Source organism: Saccostrea cucullata, unplaced genomic scaffold (assembly GCF_032062105.1).
Source record: "Saccostrea cucullata isolate Sc308-1 unplaced genomic scaffold, CSIRO_AGI_Scuc_v1 ctg391, whole genome shotgun sequence".
NCBI lineage: Eukaryota > Metazoa > Mollusca > Bivalvia > Ostreida > Ostreidae > Saccostrea > Saccostrea cuccullata.
The window spans coordinates 603,500-620,800 of NW_026938695.1; the positions used below are offsets into that span (position 1 = coordinate 603,500).

General features: G+C 31.7%; 1 protein-coding gene across 1 annotated transcript in view; it reads right to left on the minus strand.

The window, feature by feature from the left end:
• LOC134250960 (kiSS-1 receptor-like) overlaps positions 1 to 16,670 on the minus strand; it is a 69,324-nt gene extending 52,654 nt beyond the window's left edge. Inside the window, exon 1 of the mRNA XM_062733322.1 lies at positions 16,516 to 16,670. The gene's annotated coding sequence lies outside the window, so the exon portion shown is untranslated. The remainder of the gene's footprint in view (positions 1 to 16,515) is intronic.
• Between the last annotated feature and the right edge of the window lie 631 nt (positions 16,671 to 17,301).

Genomic DNA, 17,301 nt, shown 5'->3' on the forward strand with positions numbered 1-17,301 from the left:
GTTCGTTATCTCGAAATATATCATTGGATTAGGTTATAATGATAGTAAGATTTATTCACCTTCAGTAATGCCACATCTACGATTTTACGAACAATTAGAATGTGTTAGTAGAGAAGTTATCGATATTTGCTTTCCTTATGACTTGAATATCAGCCTTAAGTATTGGAATGGAAGTGTTAGCATTCTTTATTTTTCTCTCAATGGGAAGTTTATTTTTGTTCATGGTGAAATAAATTAGAGATCAAGTATGTAATGACCAGAAGCAAATATTAACAAATGCTAGGTCCTTCTAGCCTAATGAAGGTTTGCTTTCACTTAATCCTTTCAAGGACATGATTTACATATTTCTGTGGAGGCTTCTTTTCAAGTTTTTAGGTTTATTCAACCAAGGATCGTGAACAACTCTTTAAGATTATTTTCTTAAAGTTCTGATTTGTTTTATATGGTGTGGTTATAAATTTGAGTATATCTGCTGACTAATGCAATTTTTTTTATCTTCCACTAAAGATTGTACTAAGAAATTTAAAATTCTTCCACGGATTATTGTAAATACTTTCTTAATTGCTTAAATTTCCATATTTGTTTCTTTCCGTAACAATTTCCTCTATTCTTATTACAATCCAAGATCAGTCTTTATAATTAGTACACGTTCGATATTGCATAAGACACAACACAAGGTCGTTTTCAATGGTTTTGCTAATGTTCTTTTTCTCTGCATTAAAAGGCAAATCAGTATAAATGTTTAAGAGCACTTAAGGAACATTTCATCGCCACAAATAAATGAGGTCTGTTGAGATCAGCCTAAATAAATGCATACCTTGAGTATTTCATTCAGCTGTAAATCGCTTGCAAGAAAACCCTAAGAAACTGCATTAACTACAGCAGCCCAAAGTTCATTGCCCTGCTCCAGAATTTTATTGTTTCAGTGGAAGTTGCGGAGCACTCGCTATGTGGGCTGGAGATCCAAGGTTCGAAAACCTTTGTGACTACTTATAGTATAAGTATAGATAATTTATATATATAATTATAGATAGTAACTGTTTATTTGCCAACCGCTCTTGGAGGAGAGACATTAAAAACTGAGGTCCTGTGTCAGGAAAGGCGTTGGCACAATTAAGATATCTCACTTCTCAATGGCCCTGATTGCCAAGTGAAGGTCGAAAATTAATGCGCTCTGCTGGTTTATGATAAAATCGCAATAAGAGTGAAACTTTCTAAAATAGGACTTTAAACAATATAAAACCATAAAAATATCAGTCAACATTTGAGCGTGTTATATTATTATTCTTATTTAGCTTGCAAGACAATTATAAATTCAAGAATCAAGAAATGTACTTAAGAATCTATGTAGCATATGAAGTATTCCATTTACTGTTTACCATAGTCGAATATTTGTAAGACAATTAAAATTGGTTCTACGGATTATCGCTAATACGTTCGTAATAAGACTGTTTCCCGATTGGTTTCTTTCCACAGTATTTTCTTCGGTTCCGAGAACAATTCTAGCTCGTATTATATAAATATTGCATGTATATAGCTGAGTGTAACATTGAAAATTTTCACCCCAAGAAAACCATTGTCAACCGAGGCGCAGCAAGATTTATTATATTATACTGAGGCGCAGCAATATTTATTATATTATACTGAATTTATACAAATACATATAACAGTGAACCGTGCGCATAAATTCTGCGCAGTTGCTATTTTTTGGAATATCACCCGTCGTCAAGCACTGTTGCTACGCTGGAGGGCGTGGCTTCATTATTCAGCGGGTAATAATGTTTTTTAACAAATGTTTCTCGAACAATCAGATTCAACTAATTTACATGAAAGTATAATATTTATTATAATAAGTACATGTTCGATATGATAACATAATAAACAGGTCACCTTCAACGGTTCTGCTACTCTATCTTTTTGTGAATAAAAAAGCACATGACTAATACAGTTGAAAAAATGAATTTCATGTATTTTTTATCATTACAAAGAATTGAGGGCTGTTATCATCATTATAAAATGATATGATTTTTATTCAGGTATAAAGTGGAAGTGAGCTATCAATACGTCGCATCCTACAGTATTCCAAGGTAATTTTTGTTGTCTATATAACGCTTTTAATCTTCAGTGTTATTACAGGTTTAGGAAAGGTGTTTTTTCTCTAGAGTTGCAGAATACGAAATTGATTCTAACGTCACCAGTTCAAATCCTACAACGGAAAGTAGAAATCCGTCCTTCGGATGAGACCTATAAAGTGTGGTCCTGGGTTGTACAGTGTAGGAAGTGCTGACACGCATAAGATCCCTCAGGGCTCAAAGACTTTCATTACCAAGTTCTAAATTTTCATTCCGTCGGTCCACTTAATATGGGTGAAATATTATCAAAGGGACGTTAAACTAACAAAACCTTTATCATTATCGATGAACAACGTCCGGTATGCAGAGAAGACGCACAGAAATTGCTTAAATTATTCCCATGGTGAATTCTCGTGTTGACTTTAATTGAACTGATTATGAGTATTAATCAATTCATCTATAAATCAAGAGACACTTGAAAAAGGACGGAGGAGTTATTTAAAACGGATGTTTGGGTATATATATATATATATTTTTTTTTTTCGTTTCTTAATTCATATCATTTTTTTTTAAATTAAAGTTAAAATTATTTACAAAAATAAAAGTAGTTGCATATTTGATATTTTGAACTATGAGTCGCACTGAATTCATTTCCAAAAAAAAAGTCCAAATACGAAATGTGATTGAATTTTCATGTCGCATTCCTGCATGGTAGCTACTTCACCGAGTTTCTCAACTGGTAATACATCCTCCTAAATAATGATTTAATAGAAAATACACAGGAACTATTGAATAAACGTGTCGTTAGGATAACCGTTATATATCGACTTATCTGTAACGATTGGACTGCTCTCTATAACCTAGAACGGATTAATCCAAAGATGTTGACATTATGATAAGACTCCCAGAATCGTGGTATTTTGAACCCGATCCAAATTAAATCAATTTTGATAAGCTCTTCAATCGTAAATTGGATTCCAGGAGCTAACCATATGTTCATCAATTGTTTTTCTGGTCATATCGATTAAGTTACAAAGCGTTTTACATGGAGCAGTACAAGACATGATTAACCTTTCAAGTTGAAAGATTGCGTCAACTATACATGACGTCAAATTCATTAACTAGTACAGATATGAAACAAAAAACTTAATGAAATATTAATTTGAATTTTCTGAAAAAAAAATAGATTTTGCAAATAAGTATTATGACCCTTGGACTATAACACTAATATATTCAAAAGAGATTACCGAACGAAGATGAAATGTTTGACTATTCAACGTTCTTAATTATTTATCGTTAGTATCAAAGTATGAAACTGCATACTTCATAAATCAGGTACCCTCTTTTAGATAGATTGAACAAACGATGTTTCATACTCTTGCCTTTTTATTGACCAAAAACATTTAATTCACTATTTTTTTCTCTGCCTTCGACGATATTTTTTCTTTTCAAAATTAATAATTAGTTTTTCCGAACATTTAATGTGTTTTCTTGCTCAGTTCACATTAAGACAGGAAAAAAGAGAATCAAACATAAAAAGAAAACTAAGTAAAAGATGAAAAAGAAAACAATAACCCTGATAGAATTTACATCTCAAAGGAATCTTCTGTCGAAAGCATTGACGCTAAGAAATCTTCTATAAGCTTAAATTTTCAGAAAGTAAATCTCTTCTCTAGATCCCTGAGTGGCTCTGAATGACCGATAGTAATATAATTGCAAATAAGGTATTATTATGATAGTTCCACTACGTTCAGTCAAGGGTCAAATTCTTCTCTGAACGTTGACAATATATCATATTTAGATGATAAAAATTGCCAAGAAGTCACATTCCATTGTATTTTGACATACTGTCAAAAGAAATTCCCGGGGGGAATGAAAAGACGAAGCGGATTTCTCACCAAACATATAATCAAAAGACAGATTTAATTCCTATCGTTTTGGTAAGGTTTCCCTTTTAGAGACCTGTCACGTCAATTTAGTGAAAATATGTCCGTTTGTCGCTAACGAGAAAACCAAAACACATTGTCACCATGAGACCGGAATAGGTTCCATTTTTACAATGCATATCGGGATTTCCTTTTTACATTTAGTTCATTTCAGCATCTGTTTTTTTTTTTATTTAACATATGATTTGACAATCCTTGATAATTTCTTTGTTTAAAGTTCTTTCTACGTTGTTTTTGCTGTTGCATTGATAATATGCATTTTTATGCATATATATGTATTAAGTGTGTTTTGAGCAATGAATGCTTATTCGTTTTCGCCTATATTACTGTATCCAAGATGAACTAAGCTGAAATATATGGAGATAATGAACAGTATTCAAGCTCAAAAGTTAATTTAACAATACGCATTTTGGAGCAGAGCAAATACGGACCTCTAAAACATCAGAGATGGGATCAGGTCGCAGGTGGCATGAGATACATATACGTAATTTAGATTTTATCTTTTCCTAAACATGTCTTTCACACAACATCTATAGCCATTAATGTATATGAAAATTAGTTGGCTTATTCATTTTTCTTTATAATCACAACATTACAATATATTCCTTGTATCATTCAAATGCTATTACATGTATTGTATAGCTGGTAGATAAAATATTTAAATTTAAAACTTTATAGGTAGATAGAGCTGATAGAGTAATGATTATTCACTTACAAAGTCATCGAAAATATATAATTTTTATACCTGTTGTTTGTTTGTTTGTTTACGTTTGTTACGAGAATTTCAGTTTTATGTAAGAAGGAATCCTGTGTCAGGGCACATCTACTGTCACACTAAACATTTCTCAACTATGCCATCTTTGCTCAAAATAAATTAGAAAGTAGACATTCTGATAAAATAGCAATTGCTTTTAAATTCAACATGATGGAAACTCGAATATTTTCATATCTATTAAATGACCATAACATTTTCTTTGCTGAAAATTTCTCTGATTCACACTGTATACATGCCGACGTTCTTCCTTTACAACAATTGCCAGCGTGGCGCAGTGGTTAAGAGCGTCTGTTCTAGAGTCGCGAAGTAAGGAGTTGATTCTTACGGGTTTGAATCCTGCTGTGGGACGTGAAGATCGGTCCTACAGATGAGGCCGTATAAACTGAGGTCACATATCGCAGTAGGTGCTGACACGAAAAAGATCCCTCATTGCTCAATGGCCCCGAGTCCGAGTAAAGGACAAAATTTGTAGCTCTCCACCGACAGGTGGTGGCGTATGCATTTGAGTGAAAATTTCCCGAGAGAGATGTTTAACAATATACAGTCAATAAACCCTTTACCACATGCATGTAGGCTTTGGGGACCAAAATTGTCAAACAATTGTTGAAGTTTGATGGTCACTTACGGAGCTCCTTTTAAGCTGAAGTTTTTTTTTTTATCCCTATCAATAGTAATTTTACAAAAATCTCCACATTAGAAGAACGAAACTTTTGTTGTGATTTTCAGCTCGACATTGAGATATTTGACAATGTTTTACACGTACATGCACCAAAAAACAATACTTATTTCTATCCACATTCTAAAAGATACCACAGTTGTTCAGATGTCCTTCAAATTCAGATGATTTTCTGATTAAGACGATAAGATATTAGCTTAATTGTATGAAAAGAGAAATGACTTTAGCTTTTCCATAGGCAAATCTCCCCAATATATAGTAATATTCCCCTATAACATTCTTTGCACTTGGATCATCTCCTAACTTTGACTCCAGATCAGAACGCCCTAACATTTGCGCCAAATGGCCAAAATCTAGATCTTCATGTAAGATTCAAAAGTGATTTTGAATCTTAAAAGTCCATTCATTACGTTATAGTTTCTACCAGCTACCAAACCTATATCTTTTCATGTACTGAAAGCAATGTTTGACCATTTCTTCAATTTGAAGTTTTCCAACTCCTTTACCAAATGGCTGTATGAGGAATGAAGAGAAGAGGGAGATAAATTAAAAAATACCACCAAGCTTTCAATCAATTATAACTGATACTCTACTCAACAGTGAACTATGAATGTAAAATTTTTGTTCATAACAGAAAAGCGCCATTAAATGTCCCTTATATTTTTACGGAGAATGCTATTTGATGTATGAAAATTAAGTAAGACAAGAAGATATAATTATGAAGTTAGTTTATTTCATTTTTGGTTATTAGTTAATTGCATTGATTCCTTTTATACCTCAGTTTTATGAGTTTTACTATATTTAAAAGATAGTGGTGTAATAACTTTTATTGTTTCCCTTTGTTCCTTCACAATTTTCATTACTATAGTAACTATTAAGTAATTACAACGAATCTTGGTACAAAAAATAGAAAAAAAAATCCTCATACAAACTTATATTACACTAAGTGAGATCAACCTAAGGGAAACATTCTATTAAATGCTTAATTCCCTCGGTAGAAATATTGTTCTCCGGAATGTGATTTTATCTGTTAGTTTAATTTATTATGTTGGGATTTTCTTCCAGATATTTGCGGATGCTGTTAATACAAAGACGTCAATTCTATGCATTGTACTCTTAGCTTATCTGGATGGAGATTTTGATTTTGTGTTTTACTCAATTATCAAAGTACAATTTCAGATGTACTTTATAATGTAAATAATTGGATTATTTGGAAATATGTCCATGATGATTTATATGAGTAGTTAATTGCTTTGTTTTCTAACCCTTATTTATAGGAATTAATGTCATGATTAAAATCTAGGGAACAAACACTTCGGTGCAATATTTAGGTTCAGGTTTTAACGTTATGGACAAAACAATATTTCTACGAACTATTAATCTCTTTGTTTTTAAGGGAAAATATGCTTAGAAAAATACTTAGCAATAACAAACATTGCTTTTTGTTATAAAGAATATCTGAAGGGATGACTGCACTTAAGGATATTTCTAAGGCGGGGTCATCACAATTTCTTCAAGGATAATGAGAATGTCCACTTTTTACTGACTTTATACAAAGTCAACGCATGTTTGTCTATTGTTCTCCTTTTAACAGTAGTTGTATATTTACATTTGCAATGTTGTGTAAAAAGAAGAAAACAGCCCTCATTGTTCAAAAGAGGAAAAAATTACTTCTTCTTACACTTGTTCTTTCTGTTTTAAGCAAGGACTGTGACACGTTGAATATTATAATTATATTATAATTCACCACGTGATATCTTTCCTCAGGTTATTTCGTGCATACTCAATACCTTCACGTGACTTTATGGTAGCCAGTTTTGTGCTACATGTTAACTAGGGCACTCTGCTCGAACACGTTAAATAATCAGCAATTGATTGAAAGTACATGTATTCTTTACTTATATTGGTTGGCTCATACGTTTAAAGTAATGGATATATGCCGAATACTGTTCTATATGTAAAATTATCAGACTGTTTGAGGTCCATTAGGGCCGAAAACTGTCTTATAATTTTTTTACGTACAGAATAGTATGAGGCATATATCTTACTTAAAACATTGCCATTTAAATGTCCAAAAGTTGCCTGGAGGTGTCCGATAATTACACAATGGGGGTCTAGCATCCATTGTTTTCTACCCGTTTAATTAGTAGACAAAAGAAATGAGACAGTCAAAACAGTGAATGAACTCTTGATTCATTTCATTCATGCAATGGCAGTCGTTTAGCTAAGCAGGACAGGGGTCCAATGGTGAAGAATTTTCTGTTTATTTTGGAACATTTTTATTTATTATGTGCAAAAATTGACATTGATATAATTTTTGGGTGATATTATTACCATTACCATGGGAAAAAATGCGGATTTTTATCCTGGAGTTTTAATTTATATAATGGAAATTCTCAGGATTTAAATGTGCAGCCTTCTGGAAACAATCCTAATAAAATTTAACAGATTTTCAGATTCTTTCTCAGAGATGGATTTAAATTCGCTTATTAACGTGCTGTATCAAAACACTTAAAAATGGTGGGAAGTATTAATTTTGAGGAAGGATTAAACTCAATATTTTCAAAGATTTGCTTTTTGTAGCAACTTAATTTCCTTGCATATGCTTTCCCGGAATTTTTCCTAACTTTTTTTTTTGGGGGGGGGGGATCTGGACATATTTAACCTTTATTTCACTCTTCTTTTTGTTTTTTTAAATACCATCCAATCTTGTTATCATTGCCGTCCGATAAAATATTATCAGACTCGTAATTATTATTATCGAACGGCTATAAGCCACAGGTAAATTTAGTTTAGACTGCGAAAACAAAGGCATGACGTCACAGGAATGTTTAAAACCTTTTTAAAAATGTACTTGTGCCATACAGAATAAATAGGAAGATGGAAAATGTGATCTTGTAAATTCTGAATAGGTAATTCTTTTTCATAATGTCAATTTTAGAGACATTCTTACGATGTTAGCTTTATCCTCATACATACATAATGTTCAATCAAACGCAAGTGTAAATTCTCCAAAGTGAAATTACGGTAAGATTTAGATGCCACAGAAAGGAAAGAAAAACCCCAAAACAAAGCGATATGTACAGTTATCCTTAAGCAATATATTCAAATATAAGATAATACAATTCTTGTAATTATTCTTGAAATGCTATGTTAAAAGGACATACCGATAAATATCTAATGGATTCAGTTTTTTTTAATTTAAAAACCTCAGAATCACATTTGAAAACATGCAAAATTTCGACTCGCATGTTTGTTTAGCCAGAGTTTCTTTCTTTGTTTGCTTATTAACTACGTTTTCAAGAATTCTTATTTATATTAAGACGCCATCGTCTGACCAAAGAGCTTTGCAAATTTGGAATAATTGTCACCCAGGGCCATTGAGGAATGAGAGCATTTCTTTCTCACATTAGCAACTATTGTGACATGGGAGCACAGTTTATACGGTCTCATGCGAAGCAAAGGGTTCCACTTCGCTGCGGTCGGGATCAAGCGAGCGATGTTACCAAGAGAGTCGTGCTCTGCAACTCTCGAGAAAATCCTCTTACCACCGTACTATGCGGAGGACGTTGATCCAAAGTCAATATAAGATAGATTTCAAGTGAAAAACTTTTTTTCTTACAAAAAGAAAACAATCAATTAAAGCTCTACTTACAGTGATACTGATAGAGTGTAAAAAAAAAAAAAAAAAAAAAAAAAAAAAAAAAACCTGGAAAGCAAAAAAAGGAGAATTATGACAAATAAAAGAATAGTTGTATTGATGGAAAATATTCACATCTTATACTCATATTTTACGTTTCTTATTCCATTAACATTAAATAGCATTTATTCAGTTAAATATACTATCATTTTAAAAATAATAATTCTATTGAATATAAGAAGACTAAGTGACCCAATTGAAATTTTAAAATAAGATCGTTCATTTCAAGGATCATGGACATTACAGCAATTATTTCAAGAAAAGAACTTCAAATCCAGTAAAACATCATCTCAAACTCATAGAAAAAAGATCTTTGAAGAAATCGATTCAAGAAGAAAGATAATATCTTGCAAAAACTTACTCTGCAAATTTTAATGGTTTGAATCTTATTGTAATGGAATTTGTTTTGGAATTTAACACCTCTGAACACGAATAAACTTTCTGCCTGTGGTAGCAATCTAACAGACTAGGGCCATGTATTGAAATTTAATGACACAAAATACATTTTATTTCAAAGCCATATACTCTTGTTCTTTTCAACCAAGTAAGAGAAAAAAAAATCAATACAAGGTCTGGGCTTGAAAAGTCCTTTTAAACATTTACGAGAATTGGCCTTCTTTTAATCTTCTACGCAAAGGATAATCTTGTCAATTTTTACAGTTCTGAGACCCCCTGAACACAATATATGTATGTGTATCTTTTATATTGACCTTCTGTATATGACCTTTGTACAGTTAAATTCAAGAGATGCATTTGCTTCTTAAAAAAAATTCATTATTTATATCTTGAAAGAGTATTCCACATAAATAAAAAAAAATTGTAACTCTTCACAGCTTTTTGTGCTTGGACGAAATGACCATTAAGCAAGGTTATTTTCACACCATAAGAGACAAAGGATTAGAGAGACAAATATTGTGTTTCAGATACATCTATCTACATGTAACTACGAGCTTTGGTTATCAATGAGTATAATGTTTGTTTTAGAAATATAATTGGAACAATGACTCCCAAATTTCGACTAAACAAATACGTATAGATGATTAGGAGAGAAAATTAATAAGTATTTTCTAAATCTGTATCAAAAATTACCTATATTTACCCTTCATTCTTCATAAATGTGTATTTTCAATGTTTTAGTTATTTGTTCGATGTTTTACGGAAAAAATTCTTTTTATCCCCTTGCATCTTTAACAGAGTTGGAAGAGATATGCATCTTGTAATGCGCTTGTGTCCATGTGTTTGAGTTAGTTCGTCAATTGTGTGAAACGGAAATGACGCACTGTAAGCCAACTTTTATTCGCGTGTGAGAAATGTTCATGAGGTTACAGAGAACCTCGTTATCGCGAATATTTATCGCCGCGAACTGGTCCTTAAAGTATATGTGTCATTTAACAACAGACCCAAAAAGGTTTAAACGCGAAAATTAATCGTCGCGAACTAGTTTACCAGCAGTCGCAAAATAAAGTCGTTGAAAATAAAAATTGGTTTACAAAAATTCCCACTGGAATCTTTGGTTTGATTTATAGAAATGTTCCTTGTGTGGAGAAGCTCCACTTTGATGTACTCTTGTTTCATAGCCAAAGTGTCTATAAAGCAAATGACTCCTCCTCCCCCCTCCCCCTCTACACACCCTCCCACACACCAACGCCCACTCTCTTTATCTCAGTACAAAAAATCAAATTGATCAAACACAAAAAGAAATTTTGACTACAGCAAAGTCCTTATCGCCACGCTTGCCCCAGATTAAAATTATATACTTTCCATTTATTTATTCGCTGATAGACTTTTAATTAACTTGACTCACTCTTTGTTTGAACCTCCACATCAAGGGCAGAAACTAATTTCCGAAATCAGAATCTGGGACAAAATTTTATATGTCAGTTGTGTTCAACGTCAAAATCAGACGTGACGGTGACGAAGCACAGAAAAGATATAATTTATTCGTCACTAATATTTGGATCGAGAAAATTTTTTGCATTTGATTCTTTTTCTAAATATTCAGTTTATTGCTATTGATGAGAAGGATATCATGGGGTTTCTATTGTCAGAAAAGTAAGGTACCCTAATATAACTTTCATTTTACAAAATATATTACGGTCCATTTTGTTTCTCATGTTATTGATGTATGTTATTGCTTTTTGTTGTTAATGATAAAAAAAAATGATTTAAATTGAAATGAAAACAATGTAAGCATACTCTGTGGTGTAAGTTTAAAAGAAATTGCCTGAAATTTGCTATTTCTTTGAACCAAGAGGTCCATGGGCCACATCTCTCACTTGAGCACATTGGCTAGAAAAATGCATAAATCAGTTAAGTATTTAGAAGTTTACAAGGGATTTTTCACTATCTGGTGATGTTTTCATATCAATATAACAAACAGTTCTTATATTTTTAAGCTCAAACTTTCAAAAACTTATTCAGTTTTTTGGTTCAAATTCATTACATTTAAACACTTTAACCCCATGCCCTGTTTGTGCCCAGTCCTACCCTCGGGTTCCTGTTTTGAACAAACGGTAACTACATTAGTCTTCTAAAGGATGCTTTCATATTAATAAGACTAATTAATCCTGATTTTGCTTTTTTTACAAGATTTTTTTCCGATATAATTCGATTAAAACCTTGATCCCCCATCGTGGCCCCACCTTTTCCGGGAGAATCGATTTGAACAAACTTAATGCTACCCTACCGATGCTTTCATATAAATAAACCTAAGACAAAATATAATATTGCTGTACTTGAGAAATGATTTTTTAAGATTTCTCTTTAATTAAAATCATTTTTTCTCCGGAAAAGTCTAAACGGAGTTCCGTAGTTTTTCTTAATGCTTGACTTTATTTCTTTAAGAATCGTTAAAATCACAGTTACACTGATTCTTATAATGTTGCACACATGGATATAAAATGTAAAGTTGACTTTAAAAATCGATAGAGCTCATTAAGATATAACACACTAGACGAGGAAAAAGACATTGGAATTAATTTTTTTGAATAGCTTTTTAGTCGAACTCTTTTAATCCAGGTCCAAATATACATAAAAGCAAAATATTGATTACTGATTCGAAGGAAGAGTTCAGTTATTACAGCATAAATTTCTAATACACTGCCTTTTGATCTTTATTACCGAAAGACAATGCTAAACATATAAAACAGTTATTATATTGTTTAAGTTTTCTGTTCATGATTGATGCTTTAATTGTCCCCCTTTATTCTCATCGAGAATTATGTTTTGAATGAAGATCTTGTTTGAAATAACCATATATTCTTGTGTTCATTTCGGCATATAAAATGTTTCATACTGTGATTTGACGGAAGTACAGTTCGTGTTTTTCACCAAGCATCCATCATTTTATAATTATGAAAAACAGTTCTTAATCTCAAAATGTGAGGACTCATTTTTCAGTTTCATCCGGAAATCAAAGCTCAAAAACAAGATGGTTAACATTTTATTTTATAACGAAATGTTTATAATTAAGAACGAAAATAGCTGGGCCACCAGATTGTAGAAAAATAATGATGTTGATATTTTTCATCTCTGCTTTATAACACACAATTTAAACAACAATAAAACTAGAAAAAAAGCGCATTAATGTAAACACCAAGAAAACTTCTATTAACAGAGTATGAGGCAGAGGTTATGAATTTTTTTCATCATACTGTAATGATTTCATTTTTCTAGAAATGTGACTTCGGCACTTCAGTGTTTTCTACGTAAGAGTCTATACTGCATTTAATACTCCATCTATGACCATACTGAACATTGAAAACAAAATTGATATTTATCACAAGTAAATCATTAATAATTTAAATGAACTGAACTTTATTAAAAAAAATTGATTACGAAAGATACATTATAAAAATCTCACTTATTTGAGAAGATTCATTTTCACATCCCTAAATAAGAAAAGCTCAATTTTTTTAACGTTCATGCATTAAGAGTTTGAAAGCTATTTCTTCCCCAAATACAAGATTCCAGACTAATAAAATAGGATAAAAAGTTTTCAAACTGCAGTCTTATTAAAAATCCTTTGAAAAATTAGAAGATTTTATGTTTCTGAAACAAACTCTTATATCAAAGAGCACGTCTACGCCATCTTAAAATGCAATATCAAGAATAGCGTTTCATTTGGCTTGAAGGCTTTTTGGTCTAAAATAAGGAAATAATGTATTAAAGCGTGGTAGAGTGTATTCTCATTAGCAAACAAAAGACATATTGATCAGGTATATTTGTGTATCGGTATTTTTCGCATCAAGTTAATCGAGTTTGTCATTGTCATTAAATGTGCAATACTAGATGAAACAGCGATAAATATTACATCCAGGTTAGTCTTATGATTCTACGTTTAAAGTTTCACGTAGTTTGTTAATTTACTTTCTTGGAAGGAGAAATTAAAATGCTGGATATCAAAATTGAAACACAAAAGGGCTTATAAATGCATTACACAGTTTTCATGACTTCCCGTAATTTCGGATATAAGTTAACGCCCTTCAATTAAAAATTCACTCTAATAATTAAATCAAAGGGCATTGAATGATATAAGAGGAGTACTGTCACATGCCCATTAACCTTGAATCTTCAGGGTCGTTCGTAATGAACCTTAATTGAACATAGAAGTTTTACACACTTCTTATTTTAAGCAACTGCACTGATTGCTTTTTGTTGCCGTTACATTTATCATGAGATGTTTACCTTAGAATAAAAAAAGATGACTGAATATATTTCTTGAAGTGTGACTGAATATCTGATCTCTTTCTTCTAAGTACTTTTTGAGAATTCTTAATGACCATTCAATGAAATATGTGGTGCAGTTTCATCATGGATTTCCAAAATCAGTCGCTAAAGGCCTAATGGTTCATTCATGAATCTAAACCTGCAGATACATTATCTTTAAGAAGCCATAAAATGAGAGAATGAAGGGAGATACAAGTACGTCATTTTCTGTATCAAATATTGCTATTTCTCTTGTAACAGTTATGAGATGATTTAATAGAGTAAATTCATATGTCTGTCTGGATGCTAATGATCGTTGTTTAGTGGAAAGTTGTGAATAGGACTGTCGCAGGGTGTCTGATAATATTATTAAATGTAACTTGAATTTTGTAATTATGCAATCGTAAGCCATTTTCGATACTTATTTATCAAACGCTAAATTGCAAAAAAAAAAAAAAAAAAAAAAAAAAAACTTTTGAAAATTCAATTAGGTAGATTTGAGGAAACTAAAATTACTTCCAAAAATAAAGTTTTTCTTTACTTTTTTGCAATGTCTAGATTGCACTCGATTGCAGAAAAAAAAGCAGTCGCTATATACTGAGTATGTTCATCTTTAATCAAGTGTAAGTTTGAGTTTATTATCGCCTCTTTTATTGGTCGTAATGCAAATGTCAGCTAACAGATAATTGAAACCCTACAGACCCAGACGATTACTGGTGATATTTTCAATAAACAAACAGCAATATGAATATTTTTAGCCTCGAGAAAGAAACAAAGTTAAAACAATTTTTTAATTCCTCAAAGAATCAAGATTTTCTCTAATACGACTGTTTTCCATGGAAAGTATTTTAAATCATTAAACTTATAATTAATATATCCCAAACACAAATTCCTATAAAAAGATTGCATATTAGTTCTAAAAAGTTTGTTCAAGGAATGAATTAAGAAGCAACCCAGGCTATACAGTATACCCTGGGTTGGGGCAGTTTATACTTTAAAAACCGCGGCGCGGTTTATAAAAAAGCGTAAACTGTTCCAACCAGGTTATACCAGTAAAACTTGGGTTGCTACTTAGTATTTAATTCATTCCTTATAACTTAATTTTCAATCAGTAAGAATAGAAACAAAATAATTTCTTCCTTAAAACTTTCTTCAAATTGAAATGTATTGTCAAGCGAATTGACACGTTTTTAACGCTAATCATTGTGGAACACAGGTCATAGATTGATTTTTGATCAAATCAAATGAGGCGTTACTTCCAAAATTAGATTATTTATTTTAAACGTCACTTGGCATTTTGATTTACTCAAAGTGAGATGACACGATTTGTAGGTGAAGTGCTGCAAATTAAGACTTGTAAATGGCACAAAGGCTTTCGAGCATTGAAGGATCACGGGGTCTCGGTTTATACGGTCATATCTGTTAGATTAGTCTCCATGACCTGCAATTGGATTCGAAACCGAGATGTTATTTTCAATTCTTTACTCCGTTACTCTATGGCAAACGCTCTAACTAATGCTCCATACGCGTGACAGTACTATTTTGCTGATAAGATGCAGTAGATAAGCCAACCTTTGTAATAAATAGTTCTTCTTTTAAAACTTTTAAATTAGCAATTTTTATTAAGTAACATGACTTTTTACTTTTCATTCTGGTCAAATGACAATCTTGGAACTCCCTCAAAAATAACATGTTTGAAAATGCCATAGGCCTATGTTTGATCAAAGAAAAGCTGCATGTTAAATTATTAACGTGGATCATATAAAAACCAAATATAGAATACGAACAGCAAGTGGAAACTACTTGTAAGACTGAATTAAAATTGATTTTGAAATGAATTTCTTGGATTGTTATTGTAATGGTAAAAATATATTTAACAAAAGATCAAAATGTAAAAAGCAATGTTTGCTATATGCATACAATTTGCATTTACGCAAGTCCTTACTACATGTATTTTAACATTGCTCTAGAGTTCAATACCTAACTTCATTTTTAAGAGTTGTCCTCTCATTGAAAAAGAAAGGAAGACATTTGTTTTTGGTTTCCAATTACTTTTCTCCCTTAATTTCAAAATCTCAAACAGTGTTGCTATATATGATTTCCTTTTTGAGAAACATTTAGAGTCTCCTTCACAGAAATCTCTGACCTCATTAAGAAAGAAGACAAGTCAAATATATAACAAATGTTACTTATTTCAAATGAATATCAGCAATGCTACTTAATGTAATGGATTCCTTGCGAACAGAAAGCAACATAATTTCAATTTAACGTAAGTAGTGGGGTATAATATTATTGCTAACATAAATTTGTTCAAACACTTTTGTTTATGATGTATTACTAAGTATATCTGACACTTAAAAGATGAAGTAACTAAAAACTTTCTTTTGTTAAAATAATTTTATTGCAAAAAACTTTTATTTTCAGGAATATCTATTAATAAAAAAGGTATTCATATGCTGAAGTATTTGCAATTCCTTTCTTAGATTTTCAGAATTAATAGAATTACTAGAAAGAATTCTCTAAGAAGATGACGATTACGACAAACATCCTTGAAAATTTTACATTTACAGGATTTCGTATTATTTTATATTTTTCAATTATTATGTTGCAATAAACTTTTGACAAAAAGTTGTACTTACCTCATAAGTTCATCAAAAAACTTCTAGCAGCATCAAGTGGAGTTATACACACAATTATCATTTAATTACAACAGGAGAACATCCACCGCGTGGCTCTATACCTCCCTATCTAAAATCGCCAATAAATCTATACCACCTCCTCCTGTCTATGCTGAACTGGTCTTGAATGACGAGGCACTGGGTGAAAGATAACATAGGGACGTGGCATGGCTTCAGAGTGTTCGCAATCAATACCCGTAGAACAAGAGCGCGTGGAATCTGCATAGTGACTGATAATCAAAAATTCGAGAGAGAGATAATGGAGGCATGTTAGGGTAGTTATGTAATTTTTGTATGTTAAGAGTGAGAAACTTCCTCTTTAATCAGAGATTGCAATCAAAGTAGGTAAATAAGAAGTGAAAATACTCATGAAACATTTCTCGGAATGTTCCTTTTCATTTTTCTCTTGATTAATAGAGTGAAATATAAAGATTACAAGCAATAATTAATCTAAAAAGTCAATGCAAAAAATGCAAACTGGAAGCAGAGCAAACTCGGAACTTTACAAATATGGGGTTGGAAACAGTTGCCATTCTTTAGCGAGTGGTCACATCTGATCTGTGCTCATTTTCATGGTCGGGCAAACGAAAATCTCCGTAGATTTAGTGTTAAAAGGATGACCTACCAATCTGTATGCAAAAAAATCAGTTAACATGCGACTTTAAACTAGATTGTATTTTCTGGGCAGTAAAAACAACATTGTCTACATAACAGACTTTGCAGATTGCTGATTTTAAACAAGACAGT